The sequence below is a fragment of the Amphiura filiformis genome, chromosome 3 (genome assembly GCF_039555335.1).
Source record: "Amphiura filiformis chromosome 3, Afil_fr2py, whole genome shotgun sequence".
In the NCBI taxonomy this organism is placed as follows: domain Eukaryota; kingdom Metazoa; phylum Echinodermata; class Ophiuroidea; order Amphilepidida; family Amphiuridae; genus Amphiura; species Amphiura filiformis.
Genome location: NC_092630.1, coordinates 42,954,698 through 42,981,483, shown reverse-complemented (window position 1 = coordinate 42,981,483; position 26,786 = coordinate 42,954,698). Strand labels below are relative to the sequence as shown.

Below are 26,786 nucleotides of genomic sequence, written 5' to 3'. Positions count from 1 at the left end.
AATAGGCGGAAGGCAAACTTTAACCAAAACTTTAACCAAATTTGTCACATACACACCCCCACACATACACCCCTACACACATACATACGGAAAAGTGATTATATAGTCTCCTGCCTTATCGGGCGAGACAAAAACCATATAGACTATTATAAGCCATGCGTCTCTACGGCCCTTGGTTTTCCACTTTCGTTGTCCACTCTTGGGCAGAACATGAAAACACAACAAATCAAGAGTTAAGATATGTCTGAATTAATATTCAAAAAGTTCCCACGTTTTACTTTACTCATTTAGGAGTTATTTGGGGTTAAAAATGTGTTTTTAAGTGATTTTTTTTCCATTTTGCCCAAAAAAATTGACAAAAACAAGCTATAATTTGAAAGGGCCATAGATCAAAAACTATAGGTCACAGACATTCACCATCATTAACTTTTTTGTTCAGAATAACTAGGTTGATATAATCATGATAATGACATATTTTTAAATCAATAAAATATATATTTATTTTTTTCCCCATGCAAAATTACATTTTTAGGTCAAAATGGCCAAAATAGCACAAAAATATGGTTTTTGCCATTTTTTATATTTTAGAGTTGTGCTGTGACATTTTTATTCACTAGTGTTAGACATCCATGTGACATGTAACATCTACTATAGAAATGAAATTTCTACTCAATTTATTTTGAAAGTTACAGCTATTTTAATATTTGACATTTTTGGGCAAAAATGGAAAAAAAATCACGAAAACCCCATCTTTAACCCCAAATAACTCCTAAATGAGTAAAGTAAAACGTGGGAACTTTTTGAATATTAATTCAGACATATATTTACTCTTGATTTGTTATGTTTTCATGTTCTGCCCAAGAGTGGACTACGGAAGTGAAAGATAAATGCCCATGTCTCATAGTCTAATAGGCTATTTCAGCATGAAATACATATTACACTAAAAAAAAAAAGAAACTTATAATTTTTTACAAGGTCATATCTTAAAATCCTGTCTATCAAAATCAACCAAAATTACACACAGGATTGCCTCAATACTCTACTCTAAACACATGTCACTAACTATGCAGTTGTCCAACTGACACAACAGCAAAATGCACTGACATGCGACACCTTTCCTGGACCACATTCACAGCGCAACAGATTTCTTTGGCTACGTTCCAATTATTCGCCTGTGAATGTGATTCCGGAAGCTGTTCTGTGTCAGTGCATTTTACTGTTGTGTCAGTTGGACAACTGCTTGGTTACTGACATGTGTTTAGAGTAGAGTATTGAAGTAATCCTGTGTGTAATTTTGTTCATGTACAGGCGAATAATTGGAACCCAGCCAAAGAAATCTGTTGCGCTGTGAATGTGGTCCAGGAAGGTGTTGCATGTCAGTGCAATTTGCTGTTGTGTCAGTTGGACAACTGTTTGGTTACTGACCAGTGTTTAGAGTAAAGTATTGAAGTAATCCTGTGTGCAATTTTTGTTCATTTTTATGGAGAGGATTTTTAGATATGACCTTGTGAAAAATTATAAGTTTCTTTTTTTGGCTTAGTGTATTTGGATTTTTCCACTTTTATAAATGTAAATACATAGACCAAATAATAAATTTTACCCAAAAGGTCTCTATAAATTTTTTATTTTATTTTATTTTTTTTTCGCTTTTGGAGTGGCCCTGGACCAAGAGCTAAATGCTTAACAGAGATGTCACATTTCCGGAATTTTCAGTTTCCAGATATGAGAAAATCTCTAATTTTAAAATGAAAATTCCTTAGAACCCTGACTGGATGATTTATAGACACACTGTACTGTGCAAAAATGGTGATGCAATTTTTCATGTGTATGTGAATGATATGATACTGGAAGTATGTATTCACAGATAATAAATGTTTTTATACTATAAAGTGAAGTATTTTTGCATTTTGCCCCATGAAATTGCATCTCCAGTGGTGCTCAAGTGTGTAAACCCTCTGGCTTCGCCCCTCGAGCCCCCCACAGGCGTTACCCCTGGACCCCACCAGGGGCCCTAAGCGGGCCCCTGGACCCCGGCCGCAACAGGCGAGAGCTCCGCCATAATTTCATTGCCTTGGGTTTTTTTTCTTAAAGCACCAATCACACCCCTGCCTTTGTTTCCTATTGTTTATTGTTAAGTTCAATGGAGCATATCTCAATAGTGGCACTGGCGACATCCGGGCTCAGTTGTGGTGGATGGTCACATATTTACTTTCAAAGTTATGTCTGTTTTAATAATTGGCATTTTTGGTTTTAAAAAAAGGAAAATAATCACAAAAACTGCATTTTTCAAACCAAATATCTCAGCTCATGTCGCTTTTCAGAAATGCCTGCCAGAGTAATCAGAAAGATGGGACTGTTATTTTTTGGATAATTTCAACCTGGCTGACACTTTTGCCTAAAAATGATAGAGCAGATAGACCGCTGTGATCTTTCTACTATGATCATGCAGTGTAAATGTAGTCAACTTAATATAACAGATATACCACTGATTACACAGTGTATTACGCCACTTGCACGCAGTTCCGCCATTATGCACTATATGCGGGAGAGCCTCGAACTGGCAGCATACATGAAAGGAAGAATTACGTAACCTTACACAGAATGTTATATGACTGGTTCAATTCCCATTCATGTATGCTGCCAGTTCGAGGCTCTCCCGCATTATAGTGCATAATGGCGGAACTGCAAGTGGCTTAATAGTGCTATCTACTGAAGATAGCAGACACACTGCTGATCATGCAGTGTAAAGTGCTATCAACTGAAGATAGCAGACATACCACTGATTACAGTGTATAGGCCTACACATTGATTACACAAAGTACCAGTCCTCTTACCCTCTCTCTCTCTCTATCTCCCTTTCTCTTTCTTTCTCTCTTTTACCTTTTTAGGGATCTACTTTTTTTTATATATCGCCGTAGAAGTAGCGTAGTTAATCGGATTAACTACCATAGCAATAGATGAATACAATTTTGGCTATATCGCCCGCACTACAGCGTTCATGCGGTAACCGATGCATTGAACCATAAATGTCAAAGAAATCCTGATCACTTGCACCTGTAAGATTAGTCTCTTTGAAAAGAGTGGTATTCTATTATATGATTGAAGACAGGTGATGAGTGCAACGTGCTGCAGTGCAGCGCGGTATATTCAAAACTTGTATTCATCTATTGCTATGGTAGTTAATCCGATTATGACGTCACTTCTACGGCGATAGTGTTACATACCTCATATATAGATTCCTGTCATCTGATTGGTTAAGGGGTACTACACCCTGTGGTAAATTGTGACTATTTTTGCATTTTTCTCAAAAATAATAACACACTGGTAACAAAAGTTATGTATATTATTGGGGCAAGGGATCCAATTACTACACTGAAATTTCAGTAACTCAAGACAAGCGGTTCAGCATATATGATAGGAAATGAGGTACATCCTAGCAGTACCTTATTTCTTATCATAAATAATGAACCGCTTGTCTTGGGTCACTGAAATTCCAGTGTAGTAATTGGATTCCTTGCCCCTATAATACACATAACTTTTGTTACCAGTGTGTTATTAGTTTTTGAGAAAAATGCAAAAATAGACACAAATTTATCGAGGGGTGTAGTACCCCTTTAAAAGTGCAGTCATTGAATTAGCTATGGCCTCCTTTTTAAGAATTACGTAAAAACTGAACTATTCCCCGGGCATAGTCATTTTCACATCATCGGTGTGCGTCGATCAAACTCTACGCAGCGCGATGGCGTGTTCAAGCATTACACACGCTGGCGCCAACCCGCTGCCTGCCAGTTGCGGTGACGCGATCAGTTCATAACAAAAAACTTTCTTTGTAAATTTTACCATGGCCTATGAACAATAAAATAGGCCTTTTAACCAATCAGATGACAAAAAGTATATAAAACAAATATTGACTGCTTTCGGGTCATAGTTAACATTATAGGCCCAACGGTGATCTCAAAACCATGCTATGACCCTCCGCTGTGCCTTGGGTCATAGCATGGTTTTGAGATCACCTTGGGCCTATAATCATAACCATGCCGCTCATAGCAGTCAATATTTGTATACTATCTACTGAAGATAGCAGACACATTGCTGATTATGCAGTGTAATCAACTGAAGATATCAGATATACCACTGATTACACCCGGGATTAGTGCTATCTACTGAAGATAGCAGACACACTGCTAATCATGCAGTGTAAAGTGCTATCAACTGAAGGGTTTAGTTTGAAGGTGATTATGTTCTTATTATGCTTTTTTGAAATTAATGGATGATAAATAGAATTAGCCCAATTTGCAATTAGCGAGCCATTCCCAAACCAGCGAGCATCTTAGTTCATCATACAGGTATAAGAGTCCAGCACAGAGCCTGCACAATTCTGTTGCAATTAGTGGTGGGTTAAGCCCATTATTTATCTTAATTCGCTACTTCTTCCACAGCAGTTTTTAACATGACACATACAGTGTCATTCACGTGAGGCCACAAATTAGTCCCCCAGATCATTAAAGATAGTCTGATAAAATGTCACTTAATATTGCCAAAGATAATTCAATTCATCTCTTGACTTTTGCTGAAGGCTGGTACTTTACATAAATACTAATTTATAGCATTGTTTGACAAATTGTGTAGGTTGAATAAACGGTACCAACAAGAAAATGTACGCTCCATTCAAAAAGCATGCTTTTTTCTGTAACCATGGCAGCTCTATAAGAGGTAGATTGATGTCCTGAGGTCCCCTTTTCAAATCATCATGCCCTGTGAAAGAAGACAATAATAACAAGAACATAATTATTTAAAAAGCTTTAATTATAAAACCATTTGATGTATAATCAATGTTATTGCATGCAATGCATGGACGAAATCTACCAACATGAATTTCAACCAATGAATTTTTTGGATCTTGGATTCTATACCTCCCTGTAAACTTAAAGTGGAGGTGTGATTGAAAGGTCTATTTTTGTTCACGGAGTGAACATTTCCCCCACTTGGACCCATATCTCATGCACAGTTTATCCCTTACATACACTGTGTCTTGAATAGCTATTGTAGCCCATCAACCCTGTGGTTAAGAGGCTAGGAAATAATTTCTAATGTCTCATACCCGGGTTTATATCCCTTTATCTAATCCTGCCCCACATGACAAGGATCAGTGCATAGTCCTAGTTAGATATGAAAATGGAAAGTTAGAATAAATTACTATACACCTGATCCATGAACTGTGTCTTTTTGAAAGACTCTTCTTGTTTGTTTGAATCAGGGTCCTGCGTCACAACATTTAGCTAGAACAGATAATTTTGAAAGCTGAAGTTGTCTGATGAGTAACAGGGGCAATGTGGCGAGTGGTACAGGCTCTACCTCACAATTGGAGGGTTGCAAGTTCAAGCCCTGGCGGTACCATCGTGTTGTGCACTTGGGCAAGGCGCTGTAAGCTTAAGGGGGTACTACACCCCTTTGGTAAATTTGAGACTTTTTTTTTTTTTTTCTCAAAACATAATAACACACTGGTAACAAAGGTTATGTATATTATTGGGGCAAGGAATCAAATTACTTCACTGAAATTTCCGTGACTCAAGACAAGCGGTTCAGTATAATATGATTGGATATGAGGTACATCCTAGCTGTACCTTATTTCTTATCATAAATAACAAACTGCTTGTCTTGGGTCACTGAAATTCCATTTTAGTATTTCGATTCCTTGCCCCTATAATACGGATACATTTTGTTACCATTGTGTTATTAGTTTTTTGAGAAAAATGCAAAAATAGACACAAATTTATTGAGGGGTGTAGTATCCCCTTAAAGATTTAAGGAGTGCTTTAAATCACACTCAGTATGATCATTTAAGGAGTGCAGAAGAGTGTGATAGCACTCACAGAACTCTCACACTCCTCAAAACTCTAAGCCTGTTTTACTGCATGAAAGAACTGAATATTGCATAATGCTTGCCATTATGAACATTTCCTCAAAAAATAATACTTGACTTGGTACTTGACTTGACCCCGCCAAAAAAAACTCCTGGCGCCACCACTGGCTGTGGCTCAAATAATCATGGCTCAAAATGAACATCATAGTCGACAAACAATAATTTCATCCCGGTACACCACTGTTCGACAATGTTGAAAGCCCTGCCACCTACCTTTGATCTGAATTTGTTTACTGTACAGGCCTAACAGTAAGTTTTACTGTTGTCATGACTCTACTTACCAAGTTACAGTTAAGTATGTCAATTGTGTCCTTACACACCCTTCATAGAAATTAATCAATCCATTTACAGATTTTAAACATCTCCACACATTGATAAGCTGGGCCAACTGCAAACCAAACACAAAGACATAATAGCATAATCAGTAATATCAACTTGACTAATATTGAATGTTACTGCAAAAATACCCACACATGTAATATAGTTTGGCAGTGATGTATGTGTGTATTTTGTCGGTCACATTTTGAATCACACATATAAAGTTAATGTATACGCATACGCATAAATTAGAAATTCAAATTTTAACGATTAATTTAGAGAATCATTGTTTTTAGATTCAGGATGTATACCAAAATTGCTTTTTAAAAAAGATTATTTTGGAATCTAATTAGGAGTTTTGCACACTAGTAAACCCTAATTTAATGATTTTGGCTGCCATTTTGGTATGTAAATTTTGACCAAAAAATCAAAAAATGCAACGGCCACTGTCTAGTGCAGGGCAATGCATTCCGAAAATAGTGTATCCATTGCTATGGTAATTAATCCTGTTACATTGCTACTTCTATAGCAAATACCCTTTATACTTTGTTTTTTTGCATGTGTTTACCATCGGGACACTTTCAGGGGGTTGGCAGTTTTGCAGCATACATGTTTCTACTAGGCTAAATGGGCCACTCTCTGTGACAAAAAGTTGAAAATAGCCCGGTACCACTTTAATTTATTGGCATGATACATGTACATATGTCAGCATAATTATTTATGAACATAATTATTTATGATTAGTGTCTAACAATCACGCCAGGGTTGCGTGCCTCCGCGTATCGCAATAGAGCTTTGCGTGCCTTCGCGATTATGGGATAGACCTTAAAATAGGCGGTACTGCATAGCAGTTTTGCCCGTCTCATTTCATAGAATTCGGGTGAAGCTTTGACTGCTCGCTTTTCAGCACACAATGGCGGCGGGTCCAGAGCCAAAATTCCCGCTTGTGGTGGGACGAAATTTTGATAGACCTTTTACATTGTAGCTCTGTGCCTGTTATTTTATGGATTCTTCATGTTCTTATTAAAAACAAGTCTGTTACAGACTATATATATTCAAACACAAGAAAAATAGTCCAAAGAATCAACATGTTGCCATGGTAACACAAATTTATTGATGTGGCGGGACGGAATGATAAACTTCATGTATTTGTGAACACAGTACGTTTGTTGAATTTGTATCAAAAGTACTACTGGGATAAAACATTTGTTTCTAACATGGGTATTAACTTCAACTATCCTTTTGTTATGGAAGGAATTATAAAATTCACCCCCCTCTTTATAGTACGCTCATTAAAGCCATATTATAACATTTTCAAACAAAATAGATTAGCATTTCTTTGTCATAAAATGTTAGCTTTTACTGTCAGATATATCCCTTTTATTTTTGAGCCGAACAACTACGGCAAAGCAAAGAAAATTGGAATTTACTACCAGCGCACATGTCGCCAACACGTACCACTCCTTCGGTCATGTTGTGGTACGACCTTTTGTGTGTATCACCGTCGGTACGTACTGTGCGTTATTCGACTAACAATTCCATCGTAATAATAAAGCGCCGGTTCCGGCGTTTTATTCAAAATCTCGGATTTTGACAAAACTACAGCACCTAGAGTCTTGATTTTTGCAGGGTATATTGGTTTAATAAAGTACAATTTAATCGTGTAAAAAAGGAATTTTAAAATTTCAGTGAGGGCGTCTTCCTCAGCAAATGTTATAATATGGCTTTAATTTGTAAAAATCAGGACGGAATGTGGCGGACGGAATTTTGTCCATTATGTCAAAATCAACAAAAAAACAAACAATTGATTCACTTTAAAACTTTCACTTCCAATGAAAAATTATTGCAAAATATTGACTGAGAAAGAAATTTTTTATGCCTTCCTGAACTTAAAAAAAAAAATCATCTCAGAATGTAGCGGACTGGCGGACCATGTTTTACACCATAGACCCTGAAAATAGAATTATTGCTGACATCCTACTACAAAAGGCCTGAAAAAAAAAAAAGTTAAAATGACTCTGAGTCTAGCAATGTTGATGAATTCAAATTTTGTGTACTCAGGAATATTTAGTTGATATTTTGAAAGTATTGACTGAATTTTTTTTCGTCCCTTCCGGAACGTAAAAAAATCACCTCAATATGTGGCGGGACGGAATTTTACACCTATTTTAATTTAGTTCTTTATTTTTGCAAAGTCCACTGAGATTTTTTAAGTGCTAAAATTGTCTATATAGAAGACCTTTATAATACCATGAACAAAAAAACCCTATCTTTTTTAAATAATGTAGTAACATCAAATTTAACAATTCCGTCCCGTCACACCGAGAGGGTGCTACGTGTGTATTTTATTGCTTGCATTCGAAATTGACGGGCAAATTTTACTTTTTTTTTTTTTTTTTTTAATCTTTGGTTAGTCTATAGTCTATTAAGCTCTAGGAGTAAAATTCACTCCTGTGACAATTTCTAAATTTTAGGTTGAGTGATGACCATTTTTGGCTCTGGCCCGGCGGACTTACATTGCATCCACGCTTGGCACGCTGGCGGGCAGTGGCGGCTACATGATGGGAACGTACATTGTTGTATGTTCCAGCTTGGCCAAGAATTATCTAATTGATGTATGCATTTATTATAAACCTATATAAAGACCAATGGGGCATTATGATTGTTGAAGAAAATATATGCTTGGTGTTCACGACATTTATTTAAAAGTGGCCAAAACAATGTTGACAATATCCGTTCAATGAATGATTCATGCATTCAATTTCAAACTTGACGTTGAATGCCGGGCAGGTCCCCCACTGTCAAAATCGGACCAGCCAAATTTACACGCTACAGTAGTACAGAGCCTGAAAAATAAGATCCCGCAAATCACAAATTGACACACGTATGGGAGCTGCCATGGGGTGGTCGGGGGGTCGCCGGGTGTAAACGAACGCGTCACCAGCAAGCGTCCTACGCGATCAATAACGTGTATAGGGCGCATAATCGCGCATTCAAGTGCGCTGTACGCGACCGGTAGTTCCTGATATATGCGATGACAGGGTCAATGGCCGCTTCTGCCCCCATCAGACTTTCCTACCGCTGTGGCAAGTGGCAGGGCGTTTCAACCAATGACAAGCCTTGATTGTGTCCTTTTGTCTGCAATGCGTGTGTGCCACACCGCTCAGCGGCAAGCGGTCCAGCACCCTCAGTTGTCAACCGTCTGGATTGACGACTGAGAAAACTATGTGGAAAAAAAGTGACGGATTTTGCAACAGGATTCCTGTGCCGTGGTATAGAGCATATGCGCAGTTATGTCCAAATTGACATTTTGACCGAGTTTGTTGTTTTTATAACTTCAGAGCGCAATCTTGTCACAGCGGCGCGATACACAGGCGCTGCTAGCATGCTAGTCAGTCACGCTACAGCGCACAACCAAGTCGCATTGAATAGTTTTCAATAGTACAGGGAACCCATACCATAGTGGCTCTGCACAAAAAAAATGATAGGGCAGCGCCAATACCGATCATACCGTATGTATGCCAAATTTGCCATCAAACAGCATCATTTTATATATCAAATTAAAGCCCTTGAGTGAAGAAAGCCAATGAAAACCTTTTTGTCATAGCACTTTCCGTAGCAAAGTTACATCTAGTCAAAGATTGACTTTCATCAAAAAGATTCAGCTAGCAAAATTCCCAAAAAAACATTTCGGGGGCGTTTCTAGATCTTAGTCTCATGACGATAGCAGCTTTTTTAATGGAACTGCTATCAAAATCCTCTGAAATTCCATGTGTGAGTCTCTCATCACCAAAAAAAATCATATATGGGTCAAGTGAAGTAGACAACATATTTATGTAGGTTTCCTTGAGCAAGCGGTTCTTTTAAATTATTTCAATGTAAATGTGCATTGCCGGTTTAGGCCATTTTGGCCGACTCTAGCAAATGTGTTAACTGACGTTTCCCTCTCATACCTATAGTAGGAATTCCAATTGAATGAACGCAGCTTTCAATAGCTGTACTCGATCCAACCGCGACCGTATATCGCGTATCAAACTACAACGCTAACGCATACGACGCCCTTGGATACAATGCTAACCAATCAAGAGTGCATTTGGCATGGTTAGATGCACTTCTGTGTTAATCACGCACAGTCGCACACGCTGGCGTACATCGCACAGTGTACGCAAAACAACCTCACGCTATTGAAAGCTGCGCTCATTCAATTGGAATTCCTACTATACATACCGATCAAATGATGTGTCTGTTTTGCCCAGTTTTTTAAAATTTGCGTTGCGAACTAGATTGGAATTATGCTGGTTTCATACTACCCTGACGCTTGCCGCTTAGCGGCGTGGCGTACTACGCATTGCAGACAAACGGACACAATAAAGGCTTGTGATTGGTTGAAGCGTCCTGACGCTTGCCGCAGCGGCAAGCGGCAGGAAAGTATGCTGGAGGCTTTAATTTAATAGTCTAAGCAAGCGGCAGGGTAGTATGAAACCAGCAATCAGGGTCCTGGCCCGGGTTGAAGGGTGACTGACACTGTTGACATTGGTCATTGCCGATTGCATGCAGCACATGAGCAGCTGCATAGTGCATGCAGCGTCTCTGACTCTGGTTTGTAACCTAGTCGTACTCGTTAGTCTATTTTATTTACTTTAAAATGTATAAAAATTATCTGTATCTACACAAGTGACACAATACTTACAAATCTTCACACAATCACGCAACCACACAGCTAGCCATCGTTGAAATAAAAGCAGAATCCATTGCCGTGCTGGTACAACGCACTACCGCCGACATGGCTCAGCAACACAGCGAGATGAGCGAGTCAGCGAAATACCGATACATCGATTAAGCCGTCATGGCCATGCAAGGTTGCCAGTCATCAAGAAATCCTCCGTCCCCCCCCTGGACGGTGTAAGATTTTGTGGGCGCCCTCAACATTATTATCCTCTTTGTATCCGTAAATGACATGGCATAGGCTGTGTGAATTCTATGAAGACTAGGGGCCTACTTATACATAGGGTCATATCCATGGACACAAGTAACGATAATTGACAACACGATACGCGACTGTATTTAGGGAGGCTAACCACTAATAATTAATAATGCCGGGTACCGGGGCCGGGTAGGGCCTACTCCTGGGCGACTCGTGTGGGCAAGGACGCTTAGGACGGTGACCAAATGAGTCTCAAATTTCACCGGGGAGGGGCACTCAAGTATGATAATGTAGGCCTTTACGCATGTGTGGCCAACTTTTTTAAACACCCCCCTAAAACGAGTTTTACCCTACCAGCAAATTTAGGATCAATAGGCCTAAGCTAACTTAATACACTAAAGGAAGTTTTGGATGAGAAAACGGACATTTTGATGAGAAACGGCCAAAATGGTGAGAATTTAAATTTTCTCATTCTTTTGGATGAGAAACTTCCTGGTGTGTGTGTCAATCATTATTGTCTTATTAAAATCCGGGACTTTGGTTGACCTGTGCTAGACTCCAGCACATGTTAATGACGCAAAGACAGTTGTGGTAACACCATGGTCGCAGACCTGCAAAAAGCTCAAAACAGATAGTAATGAAACCAGTTTTTATTTTCCTTGCTCTAGCGAGTTCACAGAGAAGGTGTTTCTAGTACAATGCAGCGTCGGACTCTAGCTGAGAGCGTAGCCTGAGTCCAAACGGACTCCAAGAAGGGCTCTCCATACACAAATGAACAAACACAAAGGAAAGTAGTCTCCTCCGTGACCAGCTTGATTTCGATGGAGCGAAACCAAATTGGCTGCAGAGGAGACGGGTAATTTTGCCATGCAAATGAGGTGAGTGCCCTCTCAAGAATAACTACTCTCTGGTTGTGGATTAGAGTAAATAAATAAATAAATCTATATAAATAAAAGGAAGACGCATGCTTAGGCCAACTTTCCGTGCCAGAAAAGAAAAGAAAGTAGGACAAAAAGGGGTAATGGGTTTGGTTAAGAGATTACCAAAATGATAAAAATCGTAAGGATACGGGAGGCAGGAAGGAAAAAAAATGAAAGAAAAAATAAATAAATAAATAATTCATGAAAAAAGGAAGCTAAAATAATGAGAACAGAATTAAATACAAACGGGAAATCACAAGCTATAACTTATAAGCAGGAAATATGAAAAATGGGAACAAAATAATAGAAAAAAAACTTAAACCAAAAAGGACAAATCTAAGTAAGGGTAGATTTATAAAATAATGCATATGAACGGGGTTCAATAAATAAATAACATGGGAACGGAAAATCACAAGCTAAGCAGCATACGGTATATCTATTGGAACAAAATAGATTTATGTAGAAGAAACTGAAAAGAAAGAAAGAATAAAATGAATAAAAAGGAAAAGAAAGGGAAGAAAAAAAAAGATACGGGTATTATACAGGTTACTAAATGAAACGGGAGCAAAATAAAGAAGGAAAGAAAGAAACTAATCAGGAAACGTAAGAAAAAAAAGCTAAAATTAAAAACTAATCAGAAAATATAAGAAAAATGAAGCCAAAATAATGAAAACGGAATTAAATATATTAACATAAATAACGGGAAATCACAAGCTAAGCAGCATAAAAAAGAAGCTAAAAGGGAAACGTAAGAAAGGACAGATTCAGAAAATAATGGGAATGCGGTTAGGCCTAAATAAATAAATAACATGGAAACGGAAAATCCCAAGCTAAATAGCAATTTTTAATGGGAACAAACTAGACCCATGTAGAAGAAACTGAAAAGAAAGAAAGAAAGAAGCTAAATGGAAATGCAAGAAGGAACAGGTTTAGAAAAATAAAATTTACCTTTTCAATGATTCTACCTTTTCAGTAATTCCTCCTGTTTTAGTGATCGCTCCCATTTACTCATCTAGCGGGGACCCGCGCGAAGCGCGGGTATCCCGCTAGTATAATTTAATAAGAAAGAATGAATAGTTTACCAACCCAAAGTGTTACAATTAAACAAGACAACAAATAAATACAAATCCCGACCAGCTCACAACCAAATTTGAAAAAAGCAAGGGAATGTGCTTGCACGAATTGTTCGATTAAAAAATGGTTTCTTTCCAATATGAGATATAAAAAACCTGTTACACACAGATGATTAGTGTAATCTGCTTGTAGTGTAGGGCGATATATTCAAAAATTGCATCAATCTATTGCTATGGTAGTTAATCCGATTATTACGTCACTTCTACGGCGAATACCAATGTTGGCAAATTCTCCATGGTCATGATGGTAGGGATTCACACCACTCTTCGTCATACATAAATTATCCCAGCCACATTTCCCTAACATAATATGAAATTAAAAAAAAAACGAAATTAAATTTTCGGCAGAGGTGGGGCTCGAACCCACGCTGCACTGCGCCGCTATCATGTGTACAGTATAGGCCAAAAAAATGATGTCGCCCGTGTTATATGAGACGATAGATGCACGACAGCGGCTATAAACAATACCTTTATTCTCATTCTTAAAACACTTCAATTCAAATAAAAATATCATAAGTATTACAAATTTTAATCAAATTATCAAATCATTTTACAAGAATTACCTAGGGATTAAAATCGATCAGTCCCGTTGCTGCAGTGCGCCTCCGATTGGTTCAAATAGCGAGTACGCGTATCGCGTCGACGCACACTACCATGGCGATTTCTGCCATGAAGATATCGGGGCGATGACACTGTGGCCCAAGATACTCGAAACTGTCAGGTCAGTGAAAAAAGTATCAAATTGGTTTTGAAAAATGCACTTCTGATTTCTGAATTTCTGCAAACCAGATTACGGACCTACAAGCGCTACATAGGGGGCCTATGGCAAATCTAGTATCAAATGGAAGAGGTTAGCATGCTCTTTGTAATTAAACTTGTCTTGCAGTTACATGTACCATGAATTGTCTTTGAAAACCTGTTTTTGACCAAACTGTTAATCGTGTATAAAAATACCTACATTTTGGAGCTCATTTGCACATCTTCATCACGGTTTTATTTCATGTCTTTTGTTTTAAATTGCTCAAGGAATATTGAAATTTACATATTCTATGAAGTTTTTTATGTTTGTTTTTATTTATTTTGTGTATTTATGTTTATATTTATGTATTTATTACTTTAGGTCCTATTCGTTTCCATCTTTTTAGGAGACAAACTGTAGCAGTTACCGTAGCTGATGAGTTACCATGTTTTTTGCAAGCAAATGTAAAACTATGAAGGGCAAATCTTTTTAACGTATATCAAGTAGTTATATCATAATCAATCGGGGTTTATAGTGTTTTGTGGCGCCCGCTACGGCGAGGTCCCTTATTTGGCTTGACTTTGCAAAATGCTTCTAATTTCGGTGCTAGATTTACTTCGCAACTGTTTTGCTTAAAAGTATGCCCAGCAGAGAATTAACGTTTGAAATCCGAAATTAATAAAAAATGCCTTTCGGTCTTCTAAAAACGTTTTAAGAGATGTCGCTATTACGATCGCAGAGTATGATCCAGGTGAAGAGCGGCATGATTTGATGCAGCATTGATCCAAAAAAGCTGCTTTGTCGATCAAGGAACCAGAAATTCCATCGATAAACATGTTTTTTTTTTTTTTTTTTAAAGAATGGATGGTTTCTTATCCCTGGACAATCTAGCGCGGTAGTTGCAATTGACAGTGTTTGTTGTGTTATTTAAAACATATACCTTTAAAAAAATCCTTAAAATCCCGTGCTTATTCTGTCATCTTTGTTTGAAAAACAAAATTATTGGGTTAATAATAAAAATTCCTTTAAAAGGAATAGGGCGAGCAAATGAAAAATTGTCAAGAGAAATGAAAGAATGAGTAACTCTTCACGATAAAAAAAACAGGGAAAATATGACACAACATCGATTTCCAATGGAGGAATAACACAAAACGTATAAACAAAGTTAAAAGAGTTCTTAACTTTATTCCGTTTATGTTATTCCCCCATTGGAGGTTGTGTCATATTTTCCCTGATTTTAATCTTATCCATTGCTTATCCTTTGGTTCCCTGCTGGTCAGTTGGAACAGATTTTCCCTGTTTTTATATTAACCCTTCACATCATAACAGAAGACGTTTTATGTTAACATTTTATATAAAACATTGTTATAAAATTTTTGTAGATAATAGTTATTTAAAACATTTTCGTAATCATACCTAGAGTGTTTTTTTATCATCAGATAGAAAGACTTCTTCTCTGGTGAGACAACAGGGCTGGGGTATCTTTCCATATCAAAGTTTCAAAATCTGTCATATCAATTTCCTCAATTATGTTGTTTTGATAAAACTTATGAGGGGAAAAGTTTGATTTTACAATATTTCGATATTATTTTTTAACTTTGTAACCTTATCATGATTAACATAACTGTATTTCAAAGTGTCAAACTATATCATTATTTTGTCCCAACAAATATAATCCAGGGAATAAAATATTCATTCTTATGTTTATTTATTTTATTCAACCTGGGCCATTTCTACTGGTACTATATACATGCAGGACAGCGCTAGGCTGCACATGCATTCTAATAATTTGTCTATAATACGAGTACATTATACAAGCATCAGCCAGCACAATTTGTCACAAGATTTGAAAAGTAAATAGCCTGTGTGCACACTGAACACAATGCACATACAAGCTGTAAAGTACATACTGAAGCTTTCAGTATAAAATGATATATATGACCTTCACGATGCTATTAATTTAGCCCAAAGATTAGGAAAACTAGGAAAACTGGAGAACTGGTACTGTTCAAATAAAAACATCTGCAAATCTTGCTGCAATTTCCAAATAGTATTTCTATTACTTAAATAATTATTTTTGTTATTTCTTTTAATACAAACACATTACTGCCTATGATGACTTTATCGTATTACTTAAATATCAAAATCAAGTAATAATTACAAAACTCGCCGTAAACTATCCCCTCTGTGGGTTTTTGGGTATATAACCAGCACACATATTTTCTGCAAACACTGCATGAGAAAAAGTAGGTCAATAGTCAGAGAAATATAGGGCGGGTGCGGCTACGCCGCACCTCGCCCAAAAACACCCAATACACTGTTACTTTTGTGTCGCTTTATATAAACAAGTTCAAATGCTCTTAACACCTGATATCCGCATGGCCTTTCCTTTAAATCAATAACCAGGCATGCAATATTGTCAGGTATTACAACCGACAGTTATCATATGTCCACTTGGAAAATAATCCTTAAGAATTAAATATGCAAACCTATATTCTAAATAAAATAATTCTGCTCCAACAACCCCACAACCTGATTTCCTATCAAGAGTAACCGAAATGGTAATCTGATCTTTATTCCTTTTTATTTGAAACCAACCGCTTTCATCCCAATGCAGTACAATTTTACACCTCTCTCACTACAATAAATATGCTTTACATTTCCTAATCTTTGCTTGCTTATTATACTTATGTTACATTATTGTTTTAAGGGAAAAAAATATTCCGCCATTTTGAATTGTTTCGAGATCGGGGCCGAGGGACTCAGGCTAGGTGTAGGGCTGTGCATGCATGCAGTAAGGTGCGTCCGGTGAGAGCAAGGGTCATTGCAAGGATGAGAGCATGATTTTGGCATTCGGTGAGAGCAAAATGTACAAAATACGGGGTCATTGAGTGAGAGAGTAGATCTGTTCTAAATGGCTTCAAATGGCTTTGTTATTTCAAAAGAATTAACAAAATCAGTGATAGACAAGGCTCGTGGCTGTTCAGATGGAAATATACATGGGCCTATAGGTCTTTGGGTGACAGATCTAAATGAAAAATATGGGGTCTGATGGGTGACACAACATGTGCTGGTAATGGGGTCTTTGGGTGACAGCGATGGCGAAAAGGGGGGGGTTGTAACAGCCCTACATACGCGTCACCTCCAAAGTGGGAGTGCCCCCCCACCCCACACCGACATCGCCTGGCTAATAATTACTTGGTACAGCAGAGATACTGAAATAAATACCGGGATCGATACACGTGAATTTGCTATGCGAGTTTGATATGAGAAGAAAATCTTTGGATACCGGTGTAGAAAATGATGAATATCTCCCGTAAATGATTTCGTATAAAGAAACCAGATGTGGTTCCTTGCACATGAATGTATATTTTGAACAGATATGATAGTCGTTAGCGTGCGCTTGCAGTAGCTTGCATCTTGAGTCAAAAACTGACAATAATTCCGCAATTAATTCTGATTTATATGTGCCGAATTGTATAGCGCAGTGTATAGGCCAATCGTGAAGGTTGTCTAAAAGAATATGACCTATGGCATACCATGCTTGACTGACACACAGCGAGGTTAGTCACCGAGCTAATCGGGGCTATTGTCAGTAGCCTTAGTCAGATGTCCTTCAGCCTATTATGCGACTGAACTATTAAATAGGTCGATATGTATAATGGCCATGCGTGGCGGTGGATTCAATCTACCATGGCGATTTCTGCCATGAAGATATCGGGGCGATGACACTGTGCCCCCCCCCAGATTTCAGCACATCACATCAACACCTGATCAAAGCTCCCATTGGGCGCCCCATTCCTTTTTTTTTAAAGGAATTTTATTTGTTACCATAAAATAAAAATGAGTGGTTTTTAGCATTTTTTCTGCTTGTTTTAGCACAAGTTACCGTTTTCACAGCTGTCCCATAAGTACAAAAGTTGATAATATCCAGTGGCGTAGATTTCTTTTTGACATGTGAGGTTGGAATTTTGGTTACGGTTCGCTATCTCTAAGGTTCGCTATCTCTAAGGTTCGCTATCTCTAAGGTTCGTTATCACTAATTGCGAAAAAGGTTCGCTATACCTAAGGTTCGATATCACTAATTTTGAAAAAGGTTCGGCATTTCTAATGTTCGATATCACTAATTTTAAATAAGGTTCGCTATCTCTAATTTTAAATAAGGTCCGCTATCACTAATTTATTGAAGGTTCGCTATCTCTAAGGTTCGCTATCACTAATTTAAAATAAGGTCCGCTATCTCTAATTTTAACAATCCCGGTATCCCTAAGGTTCGCTATCTCTAATTTTAGATAAGATCCGCTATCTCTACGGTTCGCTATCTCTAAGGTTCGCTATCTCTAAGGTTCGCTATCACTAATTTCAAATAAGGTTCGCTATCTCTAATTTTAAATAAGGTTCGCTATCTCTAATTTTAAATAAGGTTCGCTATCTCTAATTTCAAATAAGGTTCGCTATAGCGGTCCTTATTTAAAATTAGAGATAGCGGACCTTATTTGAAATTAGAGACAGCGGACCTTATTTAAAATTAGAGATAGTGGACCTTATTTAAGATTAGTGATAACGAACCTTAGGTATAGCGAACCCTAATCGAAATTAGTGATAACGAACCTTAGAGATAGCGAACCTTAATCAATTAGGGATAGCGAACCTGAAGCAAAATTAGTGATAGCGAACCTTAGGTATAGCGGACCTTTATTGGAATTAGTGATAACGAACCTTAGAGATAGCGAACCTTCAATAAATTAGTGATAGCGGACCTTATTCAAAATTAGTGATAGCGAACCTTATTTTAAATTAGTGATAGCGAACCTTATTTATAATTAGTGATATCGAACCTTAGAACTAGCGAACCTTATTCTAAATTAGTGATATCGAACCTTAGAAGTAGCGGACCTTTTTTTAGGTATAGCGAACCCTTTTCTCTTTAAGAGATAGCGGGATTCTGATCTCCATGGACTTTGCACGTTAGTGATAGCGAACCTTAGAGATAGCGAACCTTAGAGATAGCGGACCTTAGAGATAGTGGGATGTCACCGGAATTTTTTATCTATATAATTCCAAAATTCGAATTTCAAACATGCATGGTCATGGACTTGACCAATTCTGGACTCGGTCATAGTTTTCTTGGACTTGTGCACAAGTGCTCGTACTCAAATCCGGGACTCAAATACAAAATAGACACACCTCAGTTCAAAGGTACTTGGGCAGGGTGGATTCGGGTCTGATATGTATACCAACAATTATATAGAGAGCTTTTATATATATAATTATATATAGAGCTTTTTATGTTGTGATCTTGAAATGTTTCTTGGTAATAGACTCGTCTTCAAATGTGCTAATTTACGCAAAATTGTACTAAAATGAGACCATTTTCAGTTCAAGAAAATATAATTGGTCATGATAGGTAGGAAAGTCGGCCATCATTTTGTTTTGTTTTTTATTTGTTATTGGTTAATTTATTTATTATTGATCCATTAATTGATCTATTGATTGATTGATACGGCATTCATTCATTCATTCATTCATTCATTCATTCATTCATTCATTCATTCATTCATTCATTCATTCATTCATTCATAAGTAGTAACGTATCAGCCAGGGCTAAGGCCCCGATTGGACCCCCCCAAAAAAAAAACCCGTTTACATACTGCAACTGGGCATGGGAGCATCGGACGACTTCAGGCTAGCTACGTTCCTTTCCCTGAAAGACCGCCACCATACCATAATGTAAAACTAACTTAAAACATAGACCATCTAATAATAGATTTTGGTGTCAAAATGAATCCACTATAAACATTACAAAACAACTAAAATGTTGAAATACATTTTTTTTACATCTTCAGAATGCAAAAATTTGAAAAGGAAAAAAATCAGGAATTTCCAAAAAATAGGGTTGGTATTCTTTTGTACAGTAAATAGAAAAATAAACACTTTTTTCTGATTTCCAAAATTAGGGTCGGTCGGTTGAGGGCAAGCAAACATCATTTTTTGGCCTAAAATCTGGGTGTTATTACGTGTAGCGAATATTCGGCCGAGAAAATTTGTTTTAATTAAATTGAAAAAGTGTAGCTCATAATTTCGCTCTTTTCAACTGAATTCGATGCATTGCCTTATTAAACGACTGAGTGAGCCTTGCATAGCGTTCTGAGCAGGTCTGGTTCTGAGTATGAAGCAGCGCAGCATGGCGCAGTTAATGTGAACTGATGCAGACCGAAGAAACCGAAGTATATTGACTTATTCAAAACTGAACAAATAAATAGTATGCTGATACCAATTATCATTGTCGACCAAGGAGATCAATTATTATAGTGCATTAGTAGTCACAATATACACCGGCCAGATTATACCACGGATAATATAATACAGCTAAAGCTACGTATAATATAAAGGGTGTATTAATGTAGTCTCCTACACAGCCAGTTTGCGTCGGTCTGACACTCGTCGATCCTCCTAACAAACATAGCCACATACAGTCTGGCGTATGTTCGTGATAGCCACATACAGTCTGGCCGCGAGACTAATATTAATGCTGATTAAAACTTGTATGTAGGCCTATGTATCAGCCATCACTATATAGTTAAAAGAAAATACACTGTTGATTTCTGAATATTTTTGCCAGAAATATCATCGGACATACATGGACGAGTGTTATCTATAATACGTGGACATTTCTTCTTACCAACAGGAATGCATGATAATACTGATCTGACGGGGAGTGTGAATGAATGAATGGGGCCATGGGACGAAAATACATGTTGCGAATTCTGTTGATGCTTTTTCTGATCAGTGCTTGTCTTCTGTATCTCTCTGTCAAGTCAACAGGCTCACAAACAGGTATTTACTGAGAAACGCTTCATTTTTTTCTTCTCTTCTCTTTTTAACTTATTTTATCGGGTTTTTTTTATTAGGGCGTACATATTGTCATGTGGATGGCCAGACACAACGTGGAAATGAATTAATTAATATAATATAATATTTTAAATGTTCATGTGGATGTGAGTTTGATCTAGCCCGAAAAAACTGTCTGAAATACCCGCTGAAATACAGGCTAACGCTTACTATACTGCGGAACTCGGTCTTCAATGATAGTCAGTCATTTGTGACGTGTCATGTCAAAAGGAGACAATTTTGGGCAGGTTATCAATTTTGAAGTTTTTACATATCTTAAATATAGAGATATTTTGCTCCACAATGCTGTTTTCCCCAATGAAATCGGACATTCCTAAGCAAAGATATTGAGTTCATATTATAAAATTGGAAATTGAGATATCGGCCTTTAAAAATATTATTGACAATGTTGAGAGTAGGAATTACCTAGAAAAATTTCTCAAAAATACAAGATGCCAGTTATATTCCGGTCTGAAACTGTCAGACAATATTTTAAACATTAATAACATCACAAATTCGCAACAAACCAAAATTGTGAAAAAATCACCCCAGGCATGATTTTTTGCTATTTCTCCATTTACGATCCTGCCCAAAAGTGTCTCCTTTTGACATGACACGTCACATTTATCTGTTGATGACTATCATTTTGATACTCAAGTTTGTACACGTAGTAGATTCTACTATTTTCATGGTTTGAATCTTACATTTTCCGTGTAGCCGTTTCAGATAATCAGATATCCAAGTCTTTTCATGATCACTGAAGCATAGTCAAGGACACTCATGAAATGAAAGACTAATTCAGGTATACTGCCTTCAAAATACTGAAGACATGTGATTACTAGCTATTCTAGAAAAATACAGATTTGCATGTCTTCTGGAGGACTTTTTGAACTAACGACCTTCCGTGCAACCACCCTATAGGGGGTCTAAGTCAAATTATATAAATATATCTGTGTTAATTTTGGGGGTTAATTTTGATAATTGGTTATAAAATATGTTTTCCAAAAATTAGATTCCAAAACCTCAAATTAGTTTTAGTACAAGTCTTTGGGCTTGATTGTCACTCACTAGTCCCTAGATATTTTTATTTATATACTTCATTAATATATTCTTGTTCATTGATTGGTTAAAAGTGGATCACATGACCAAAAATAGTTCTACTATCGGTACTCCTATCCGTAAATAGTACCTCTAAGCTGTAAATAGTATTTTTTATATACTTCATTAATATATTCTTGTTCATTGATTGGTTAAAAGTGGATCACATGACCAAAAATAGTTCTACTATCGGTACTCCTATCCGTAAATAGTACCTCTAAGCCGTAAATAGTATTTTCAATGTCCCGGATGAGCCGTAAATAGTACCTCCAAGCCGTAAATAGTACTTTTGACCATGCTTTCCGCGTGCGAGCATTCGATGCGTCGGAACAGTTCACGCACGCGAAACCGCCATAGCGTGATTTCGCGCTGCTGTAATTGGTTAGCCCGATTTTAGCCTATTCGATTTTTTGAAGGGCAAAATATAGGTTGTGCTTAAATTGGTCGTGCTGTTCACTCAGGATAGAAGCTGGAGAGCAACGTCAAATAACCAATCTTTTAACCAATCAATGAACAAAGAACATATTAATGAAGTATATAAAACAAATATATACTGCCTTTATTCGAAGTTCTGGTTAAAACTATGGTCCCTCGTTGAGATCAATTAATACTATTTTCCTTCGGGGCTGTGCCCTCAGGAAAAAATAGTACTATTGATCTCACCTCGGCCCATAGTTTTAACCAGAACCTCTCATGGCAGTATATATTTGTATACTACTTTTAAAAATTAATAAAAAACATTTTTGGCCAAATAATTTTTTTGTTACGTTGCACGAAAAAATTGGACCTTACAGATGAATTCATCAAGTCATTTCCATTCTAAAATGTATACTTTTATATTCTTTAGACTAATAATTTAGCAGTTATGAGGCCCGAAAGTTTTCATAATTCCAGGGTTCAGACCAACCTTAATACAACTCTTTTCTGGCGATTTAGTAATACTAGCGAACACCCGTTTTGCGCCGTCAGAGTCTTTCGTGGTTTGTAAATTTTTTATATTTTGTGAACATGTAAATGTTTTATTTAATGTGATTAATGGTATGAGAGGAGATTATCATTTAGAAATATAATATGTATCCTTTCCATATAAATCAATGGCTTGAAATTGCAATTACATCGTGATCGAAGCAAGTCTTCTTGCCACCATATCATATCCACCGTGAGAAGTCTTACCCCTGTTTGATGTTGGCCACCCTGATATTTAAGATTTTTATGCATTTACAGTACTTTTTAGCCCATTTCGGACAAATTTGATGTACCTTTTGGCCATTTTTTACCATTTCCGTCCAAGTTTGTCCCCCACCTTGAAATGTACCTTGCTTCCCCCTGCAAAAGTCCTGGCTACATTACTGAGCAGATGAACACAATTTTATTCAATTCCCAATTGGCCCCCTGTGGTATGCTGGCTGACCTGATATTTAAGATTTGTATGCACGTACTTGTACTTTTTATCTGTTAGCCCATTTTGGATAAATTTGTTGTACTTTTTACTTTTTAGCCCATTTGTGACAATTTGCCCCCCCCACCCCCATGAAATTTGCCTTACCCCCCCCCTCTCTGAAAAAGTCCTGGCTACACCACTGTGCAGATGAAACAATTTTATTCACATTTCCTTGTAAACACTCTGTTTCATATTATTAAGTTATGATCATACAATGCTGATAACATTGCATTACCACAAAGAGCAGAGTAGGCCTATTCATGGTAAATAAAATTCAGTGGTTTGAGAGGCAAATAGGCAAATGCACCATATTATAATTAGCACAATTAAACTATAATACCCTCCTCACTTTGCTACACCAACAGCCCTTAGGGACGCACCATTAGATTCTCAGGGTGGGGGTAGGAAGTTTTTGAAAAAAAACCTTCACCCACTACATGAGCAAAAAAAAAATAACACTAAAAAAAACCTTTCCCTACCTAACTGTGTATAAATGCATGAAATTAAAAAACAAAAAACTTTTCGCCGCCTTCGGCGTCGACAAAAATTTCTTTCCCCGACCCTAACTTCCTACCCCCCGAGTATGAAATGGTGCGCCCCTACGGTCCCTTATAGGTATGAGATGTTCATGATGGCAATCTTGACCTACAAAAAGGACATTATGAGATGTTGACAATCTTCCAATAAAAATTCCTTTAAAAAAGGAATGTGGCGCCCAATGTGAACTTGGACGTGATATGGTGAATTCCATGGTGTGTAGATTTGGTATTATAATGATTTTTCTAGGGAAGAGTAGAAGATGATCAAATGCAAGAGAAATGTGTTTGATTGGGGAAGGTGTTCTGACAATCCAAATATAAACTTAGTCCACCTCAAATGACCTGTAACAATTTGTGATTGACATTACTTAATTTACCTCGGATGACTTTCATCTGACATTCAACATTTTCGCGCTTACACCAATCATATCCATAACAATTTAACTCTTACAACTTCCTGTCAACTCTCTAATTTAAAACTCTAAATTTCTGTCTGTTTGCCTTTTCTGTCTTAATTAGTACACTACAATTTGTTACAATTATTAAGATAAGCAAACATTGCTGGGTAGATAACAGGATTTAGTTATTTACTTAATCCAATCATGGAGGTAGTAGCTAGATTCTATGGTAATTAGCAAACAAAAGCCATCATTTTAAGAGGCCTCGTTAATTGATCTTATCACTATGGACCACAAGAGTCTCATCCCAATGGCATGGTCCAATAACCTCAATTACATAATCATAGTGCAAAATTTGACCTCAAGGTGCAGAGTATGAGTTTGTGTACAAAGGATAGGGTTTAAGAACTGTTCCCATGATAGATGAGCATGTTGTGGATCCTAGTGTATGGTCAAATGTCACCGTCTATCGGGTTCTAAGGCACACGGTAAACTGGTTGAACGCATACAAAGGTCAGGATTTATTTGGTGTTTTTATAAATCCTAATTTTGTATTTTAAACAAAGAATATACGCTCAGCATTTTATCCCGTGCATATCAGAAAACAATAATAAAATAAAATCCAAGCAAATTGTGGTTTTATTTCTGAGCTGGGCATAATTTTAGCAAAACAATTGCGAAGTCAATCTAGCAAGAGTGAAATTAGAAGCTTTTCACAAAGTCATGTTTATATTGTGGCGCGCCTCCGTAGAGGGCGCCACAAAAGGAAATTTCATCCTTTTGAGTAAATGTTGACTTTATTGATGTGTGACTAATTAGGTGTTATTATTATATAATACTGTGTGATTGTATAATAGGTAATTCAATGACCATCCAGACTACAGGCATAGTATCTTCACACCAATGCCAAAACAGAAGGCCAATTTCAGGCTATTTCAGGCTATGTCAACATTAGTGTATTGTGTTGGCGTGAAAAGTTTTAGCATGCAGTGCGCTGCCAGTGCCTTTGAAACTAATTAACATAATTTGACACCCTTAACGTAAACAAAAACAAAATTGGATGTTTTATTGGGGTGCGGACAACTTTACTCTACGCAACGCAAAAATCCGTTTTCCGAAATAATGTAAAACGTAGAAGTTTTTAGCCTTACCAATTCGAAAAACTCAGTAATTTAGTATAGATTATAAATTTTATGACTGCATTTTGGTGTTTTCAATATGTGTTAAGCTTACCGTGGAATTAACGCTGATATCTAGTCCTGCTCCTTTTATAATTTCTGGGCGTCGTCTTATGCAAATAACAGAATGCAGATTGGCTCTGAATAAGTAATCGTATTCTTTTCGGTGGGTCTTTTCATGATATTACTTTGAATTCCATGTAACAACCCAAAATTTACCTCTGAAATCAGGGTTCAAGGCTTGATTGTACAGTAATTGAATCATTTTACAATCAAAGTATACAACGAATTGGTTACATGTCAATGACCTCTATATATTGATTTGATAAGTATTACTTCAGGTATAGACCCTTTATGCATCTTCCTTTCTTTTCTAATTTCCTCAGGCCGAGGAAAGCTGGAAAGCTACATGGATCATGATCAAGGCCAGAGAAACTGATCGTGAATGACATTGATTGATTGGTGATTGTTGATTATCTATTTATTTTGTTTGTTTGTTTGTTTTTCTTAAATTTCAGAATTGTTACGAATTGCAAACTCTGCCAAGTTAGCACGAATAGTGATATCAAATGAGTCTATATTGAACCATGTTTCCCAACACCCTGAAGTTCCATCAAACCAATCAACTAACGAACCACGTATATCTACCTCTAAGGAATTGCAGAAAGACATGAAAGATGACAATAAAGGTTATGCAGACAAAGTCAGTGGTAGTAGACCTGTTCAGGTGATCATTGTTACTAAGATGCGATCCGGGTCGTCCTTCGCTGGAGAAATCTTTAACAGAAACGACGATTTTGTATACTATTTCGAGCCTCTTAACGAATTTAAAGTGAACAAAATAGATACCACAGCAGGCTTTGCAGGAACCAGTCTTCAATCTGTCTTAAAGGGGATCCTTCAGTGCGATTTTGGTCATTTTAAAGGTTTTAGCTGGTGGAATGGACGCCGTCCAAGTCAACAATGTATTCAGAGCCTTGCTTATCAACCTACTTCGTTATGTACCGTCAGCAATGGAAAATTCAAAGCGGCCACCACCACTGCAATAAGTGCATCTCAGAAGGCGACAATAAATGACCGAACTTGTAAAAGTCGTCCAAATATTGCAATAAAAACTGTTAGAATACCCGATATAGGCACATTGAAAGACTTAGTGCAAGATCCAGCTTTGAATGTAAAAGTCATCCACTTAGTACGCGACCCCAGAGCAGTATCAAACTCAAGACAAGATATACATGATCCTGATACCTACGGGAGCATGTCAAAATATTGAAGACAATTTGA

The 26,786-nt window shown here is 37.1% G+C and overlaps 1 protein-coding gene across 1 annotated transcript in view; it reads left to right on the top strand.

Annotated features, from left to right (window-relative positions):
- LOC140148559 (macrophage mannose receptor 1-like) overlaps positions 1–26,152 on the top strand; it is a 65,697-nt gene extending 39,545 nt beyond the window's left edge. Inside the window, exons 11-12 of the mRNA XM_072170555.1 lie at positions 20,646–20,794; positions 26,021–26,152. The gene's annotated coding sequence lies outside the window, so the exon portion shown is untranslated. The remainder of the gene's footprint in view (positions 1–20,645; positions 20,795–26,020) is intronic.
- The last annotated feature ends 634 nt before the right edge of the window (positions 26,153–26,786 follow it).